The sequence below is a fragment of the Moschus berezovskii genome, chromosome 5, assembly GCF_049115385.1.
Source record: "Moschus berezovskii isolate FMDL1 chromosome 5, NW_MosBer_1.0, whole genome shotgun sequence".
Lineage (NCBI taxonomy): Eukaryota > Metazoa > Chordata > Mammalia > Artiodactyla > Moschidae > Moschus > Moschus berezovskii.
Window position 1 is genome coordinate 66,103,353 of NC_142464.1, and position 7,179 is coordinate 66,110,531.

Here is a 7,179-nt window from a genome sequence, read left to right on the forward strand (position 1 = left end):
ATCTGTTCATTGCTTAAAAATTGTGTCAACTGGTCCTTCTCATTGCCATCAACAGGAATTTCTCAAGCAGCGTTTGAAGATGAATCCCAGGGAAGGCCTTTAAACTAGAACCTGGAAGATCCCAATTTGAAAAAGATGCATTTCTGATGTGATGCCACTAGCCTCGGGCAGAACTGTTGTAACAGGAATGGCTGGAGCTTCTTTCTTGCAAAATGGAGAAGTCTGTGGTTTCCTAAGTACTATTTCTCCTCTTCCTCTCCCTTTTAGTCATTTCATTGCTTGCTCTTGCAGACAGTTTGCTAGCTGCCTAACAAGCAATCACTCCAGATCTGCCCTGGTAACAGAACATCAACCAGTGGAAATCCATTCATCTTGTGAGAGGAGGCATCTATTCCAGGCGTAGGTGAACAACTGTGTTTGGTCGAAACCATCATATTGTCCCATATTCCCTTGAGAGAATTGGGTTAGATGTAGAAATGTGAACCTGCTCTGGCCAAAGAGATGTAGGAGAAAGTTGGTTGGGAGAGTCTCCATCTCAAGATAAAATGACAGAACCTCAGAGGAATAAAGCTTTTTGCACCACCCCACCTTCATTCTACCTTGGAAAGCTGATGTGAAGGTAAAATACCTAAAGCCGCAGCAGCCATCTTGTGACCCTGAGGTAACAAAAACAGGATGAGAAACCAGTAGCCCCAAATGTCCTTTAGGGGGCAGAGCAGGGGTCCCTGCCGACACCACAGAGCCTCAGGAGAAACTCCAGATTCGCCTCCAGACTTCTTTTTAAGTAAAATTGTGTCCTTTGGGTTTCAGTTCAGTTCAGTTCAGTTCAGTCGCTCAGTCGTGTCCGACTCTTTGCGACCCCATGAATCACAGCACGCCAGGCCTCCCTGTCCATCACCAACTCCCGGAGTTCACTCACACTCATGTCCATCGAGTCGGTGATGCCATCCAGCCATCTCATTCTCGGTCGTCCCCTTCTCCTCCCGCCTCCAATCCTTCCCAGCATCAGAGTCTTTTCCAGTCCTTTGGGTTTAGCTGCCATTAACCGGTTTTGCTTCCCTGGTGGCTCAGAGGTTAAAGCATCTGCTTCCAATGCGGGAGACCTGGGTTCGATCCCTGGGTCGGGAAGATCCCCTGGAGAAGGAAACGGTAACCCACTCCAGTATTCTTGCCTGGAGAATCCCATGGACAGAGAAGCCTGGTAGGCTACAGTCCACGGGGTCGCATAGAGTCGGACACGACTGGGCGACAGAACGGAACGGAACGGAACGGAACCGGTTTTGCTGCTCACTTTTGCCACAAACATTTTCAACTGATATAGTTGCCTTCCTGAGCAAATCAAAGCTGTCTCATTGGAAGACAGTCTCCGGGGCAGTGTTTCCAAAACTTAGATGTACATGGGAATTACCTTTAAAATATTATCTTTAAAATATTCTGATGCCTGGTTTCCATGCCCAGATATTCCTGTTCAAATCAGTATTGAGTGTAACCTGCCCATCAGAAGTGATAAAATCTCCCCCAAGAGCCTCTAGTATGTGGACGAAGTTTGGCAACCACCATCCTGGAGGAAGGTATGTGATGTCTTGATGTTAGATACTGATATTATAATTACCTTTTTGAAGCATGTTAACCCTTGAATGAACACAGTTTGCATTGTCCATATTTTTTCAATACAGTACAATCCAATCCAGGGTTTGTCAAATTCTTGGATGTAGAATGGCTGATGCAGAGGAACCATGGATAGAGAGAGCCAACTAAAAACTGTACATTGATTTTTGACTGCTCGGAAAGTGGGCGCTCCTACTCACCCCATCACCTCCAACCCTCGCACTCCCCCACTACCTTGTTCAAGGGACAACTGTGACTTCTTTTTAAGTGGTTCCTACCTGGCCTCAATAGAATCACTGAGAAAGCTTTTAGAATATACTTCTTCTTATCCTCACCTTCATGATTTTGATCCAAATGGATCAGAACACAATCTAAAGCTCCCAGGATGATTCAAGTGTATCATCAGGGTTGAAATCCCCTGTATCAGGAGAACCCAGTGGACTACTAACCAGGGAAGCCTGTCTATATTGTGAATCTGAAAACTCTAGGTGCAGGTACAGCATAAAATTTTCATAGCCAGGCTGATTCCTCCACTACCCACTGGGGATGTTTAAGGGTAAATGTTTCCAGCTGTCCCAAACAGGAAATGTTTACACATATTTACAGAACTTCTCTATCAGCATTGAGCAAGATCTTGCTGTTTTTGAAGAACAGCCAAGTGAATACTTGTGACCTAGGATTCATAAGAAATACAAAGAAAGTAAGTTGAAGGTGCTCTAGAAATAGTGCTATGAAGCCATCACAAGTTGTTCTCAAATGTACAGGATGGACTAGATCATTCAGTGAAGATTGCTGCCCACAAGGGTGTGTGCAGGGTGCTCAGGTATCTCCCACTGGATTCTAATTGCAACAGGGAGAGAAATAACATTTGAGTAGAAAGCTCTAGCAGTTACCACCTTGGGCTAGAGGTCACATTTATTTAGTCATGGTAGGACACCCTGACATTATGTGACTCCTGATGAGAGGCAATTGATGTTCACAGGGTCACCTATGCAGTATTTATACCAAAGATGGGTGACCTGAATCTTGTCAAACCTCTGGGTCTACCTTTCAGCTACACAAAATATTTGGGGGGAAATAGTGAGATGAATGGCACCAGGAGAGAGCAAGCAGATGAATCCAGACTGTGGAAACTTCTACAGGACCACTGCCTGTTTTCTTCAGAGGGACAATATTTTTTTTTGCTTGTTCGTTTTTTTTAAAGTGCACAATACTTTTAGCATAAAGGAAAATAAAGAGAGGTAACAACAAAATGCAATGCATTGATTAGATCCTGATTTGGAATGAGTGGAAGAAAACAACACCTATAAAAGATACAGGAGCATTTGGGAGAAACTTGAGTAAGGATGAGCAAAATGAAATCAGGGAATATTATCTCAAGTGTGATGTTATGTTGGAGAATGTCCTAATTCTTACCTCAGTTATTTAGGGGCAAAGTGTCTCAATGTCTGAAAGTTATTTTCAGAAGCTTCAGTAAAATTCTAAATACACACACGCACATACACAAACATATACCCATACAAACAAAAGGTTGACAGTTGTTGAATAAAGGTGCTGTACTCTTCTTTCAACTTTTTAGAATGTTTTAAATGATTTTCATAACATGTGGGGAAATATCTCTTTTCCTAATCTCTCCATACCAGAAAATGCTTCATCCAGATTTGGTTACTAGGAGTGTTAGGGGTGGACGTCATTCCTATAACTTTTTCTCAGTCTCTTCTGTTAGACTCCTGAAGTGTTCAAGTGCTGCCCACATCAAAGGACTGTTACTTTCTCAACCTGGACCTCTGTTTTTGGAGTGAAATAGACTTTCTCAGGCTCAGCTGAGGAGCTGGCTCACCTTCCGGACACCAACTAGAGTCAGCAGAGTCCCTAATGCAAACACTTCCATGCCTTGCCTCTGTTGGATACATACTTAAAAGAAAAAATAATAATAATAAGGTATGAGCATACTGTGATGTGATTGTTTTTAAAACAGCACACTATGATTTATGTGCTCAGCCGTCCTCTTCAAAAGCATACCTTGCACAAACCAGTTTGGAAGTCTTCCTTTTAGGATGACCTCCAGGGCCCACGTTATATTCCCCTTAATGGCCACATACCTGTGTCCTTCAAGGTGAATTTGATTTGTGTGAACAGCTAAATAGCATTGAGGGTCACAAGTAGTAAACAAAGTAATTTAGCAAGCACAGGCATGCCCTTTTGGCCAAACATGAAGTGTTATTACTCACTGTGATATTTATTTTCTGATATAAACCGACTCTAATAATAATTCTTTTTAAAGGCAGTTCAAAAATGTTTAAGGTGATGTTAATATCACTTGAAAAACATAAAAAGCTAAGTTCTTTGGATAATCCAGTGCTTCCTTGAGTTTTTAAGTTTATTCTTGACTCTGAAATCACTGGCCAAGGAACATCTTCATACCTCGGTTTTCCCCATCTGTAAAACAGGAGTAACTATGCCTCCTCAGGCCTCAATGAGTTGATACATGCAAAATACTTAGAACAGTGTCTGGCATGTAGCAGAGCTTAATAAATATTATCTGTTACAAGTATTATTACTGCTACATATCAAACATTCAATCATACTACTTTCCAGTTATGTTTAGGAACAGAACCTTTAGTAAGATGGTCCATTCAGTTATAAATGAGATAAACCCAATTCTAAATAGCATCAGTTAAAAATAAATAAATAAATAATAGGATTATCTATTTAGGAAGTTCAAGTGCCATGGTATAGCTTCAGGTATAAAGGATTGATCCAGGATTAAAACAATGATGTTAAGGCTCTGTTACTTCTTTCTCCACCTCTCGGCTCTGCTTATTTTTTGGTGATGGGCTGTGGCTACCTCCCTCCAAGAAGTGGGCAAGTTGCTCATTGGTAGCTAGGCAACAACCCAACCATTTAGGCACTGTTGCTCTCAATGACAGATAAAGGGACCCTCTTTCCTCCAGCAACTATAGTCATCATTCAAAGGTAATTCCAAGTAGCCATACTTGATCCTTGCCCACCTTTGTGCAAATTTCTGCATTTAGATGGAGCACAAAGATTTGCTGGTGTGGGTCCCAAAGTCACCCCTGGTTACTCTAGAACCCCGTGCAATGGGGCAAGGTAATTACCAAAGGAAGTCCTTGGGAAAAAAATTCAAGTCTGCTCCCTTGGAAGTGAACAACTGACTTCAGATGGTTCTATCTCCATTTATTTATCACCTGATAGTTATTTTTTGATGACCATTTACTACATGGCAGGAACTACACTGGGACTATAAGTAAAATGTAACCATATGTAAATTTGATTAAATGGTTGATATGTACCAGATTCGAAGTTTTGTATTTCAAATGGATTAACTTATTTAATCTTCCTAATAACCCCATGAGGTAAAAGCACTATTATTATTCCCAGCTGAAAAAACAGAGGCCCAGAGGAATTAGTAATCTTCCAAAAGCTATATGTGTGTGTGTGCTTAGTTGCTCAGTCATGTCTGACTCTTTGTAACCCCATGAACTATAGTCTACCAAGTTCCTCTGTCCACGGGGATTCTCCAGGCAAGAATACTGGAGTGAGTTTCTAAAAGTTATACCCCTTGGTAAAATAGGGTTAGACTTTGGACCCAAGGCAACCTGACCACAGAGCCCTTGCTTTACAAGTCCTGTCCATTTGATTCTCATAAAAATCCTATGAGACAATGCCTATTTAAAACAATTATAGGGGCGTCCCTGATGGCTCAGGGGTAAAGAATCCACCTGCCAATACAGGAAACATGAGTTCAATCCCTGGTCCATATATCAAGGAGCAACTAAGCCACAGCTACTGAAACTGTGCTGTAGAGTCTGGGAGCCTCAAGTACGGAGCCTACATGCTGAAACCACTGAAGCCCACACATGCTATAGTCTCTGCTCCACAACTAAATAAGCCTGCACCTGCAACTAGAGAGTAATTTCCACTTGCTTCAACTAGAGAAAAACCCGTGCAGCAAGGAAGACCCAGAACAGCCCAAAATAAGTAAATAAATAAATAAAATTATGCTTTTTTTTTTTAAACCACTATATTACAGATGGGAGAAGGCAATGGCAAGCCACTCCAGGACTCTTGCCTAGAAAATCCCATGGATGGAGGAGCCTGGTAGGCTGCAGTCCGTGGGGTCGCTAAGGGTCGGACACGACTGAGCGACTTCACTTTCACTTTTCACTTTCACACATTGGAGAAGGAAATGGCAACCCACTCCAGTGTTCTTGCCTGGAGAATCCCAGGGACGGGGGAGCCTGGTGGGCTTCCGTCTATGGGGTCACACAGAGTCGGACACAACTGAAGTGATTTAGCAGCAGCAGCAGTAGCAGTAGCAGCAGCATATTACAGATGAGCAAGCAAGTCTGAAGAAAGCCACCCAGTGCCTCCAGAGCCTTTCTCTCCAATGCAAACAACTTGTTTATACTTGCTTGCTTTCCATGCATAAACATGTTTTCCTTTGTTTTTAAACGTTATCTCAAAAACAACATATGCAATGACAAATTTCATGAAGATGTTTTTATGGCATCTCTTAAGTTCAACATGTTTACAGTTTGTCAAACTAGAGTGTAAACACTCTGTCAAAACAGGTTCCCTTGTGCAGAGAAGAGGAGTGAGGCACCCTCTGAATCCTTGCACAAACCACACACATCACAGGACAGTGTCCACGGGATGCGGGAGCAACAGATGGCCCAGTAGCCATATGTAGGCAAGCCATCCCACCCACCCGGACTGCCCCGACTGTGACTGCAAAGAGCAGAGGCTTCTTTCTGAAGCCACTGCGTTTTTGGATTCCTTTGTTCTGTCTGCTGACCCTTTGTCCCAGCACATACACTGAATGAGCCAAAGGAGACAATCAACATTTACTGAATAAGTGAATGAAAGCATAAGTAAAGTGCAATTGAACACGCATTTCCTCATACTTCTAGATCAATGGAGCATCCTATATTGTTTTGTCTTATCTATTTCTGGGACAGTGTGTTTCCAAAGACAGCTCCAACCTGAAGAAGATCACAGAGTCACACAGAGCCAGGATGGGAATGCCGGGATGGGAGAGACAGCTCCATCTCTGCCTCCTGCAGCTGCTGGCGGCCACTGAGAAACTAGGGCAGGACCTCTGACCTCCAGGTACCCTGGGAAATCAATACGACTGCGTCGCCTCCTCCCCCCAGCGCAAATGCTCCTGGGTCAGAGATATCTGAGTGAAAATTAAAGAACACATGGCAAAATAAAGCGTTTTTACAAATGTGGAGTCTGTGCTTTGTCTGTATGCACGTACACTTTCCTGCATGCGGCCCACATGTACCCCACTTCTTATGGATAATGAGTTCATGTTGCCAGCCCCATTTGCAGCCAATAACCAACAATTACAAATATTGATGTTCTCTTCACTGCCACCTTCTACCATGTGAATGTTTATTGTCAACGTTAAACCATAGAAAAGAAAATTTTGCAGGGAGCTGACCTGATTTGGTAGGTCAGCTTGACACTGATTGTTAAGATGAAGGAGGAGGTGCTTCCCTGGTGGTCCAGTGGTAAAGACTTGCACTTCCACTGCAGGGAGTG

General features: G+C 42.9%; 1 long non-coding RNA gene across 2 annotated transcripts; it reads left to right on the plus strand.

Annotated features, from left to right (window-relative positions):
* The first annotated feature begins 295 nt into the window (after positions 1-295).
* LOC148777840 (uncharacterized) lies at positions 296-6,859 on the plus strand. 2 transcript variants are annotated; one of them, XR_016037372.1, is made up of 3 exons: positions 296-399; positions 1,459-1,571; positions 6,591-6,859. It is a non-coding gene; the product is annotated as an uncharacterized LOC148777840 (long non-coding RNA). The 2 variants fall into 2 exon arrangements; XR_016037371.1 differs by having other exon boundaries at positions 353-619.
* The last annotated feature ends 320 nt before the right edge of the window (positions 6,860-7,179 follow it).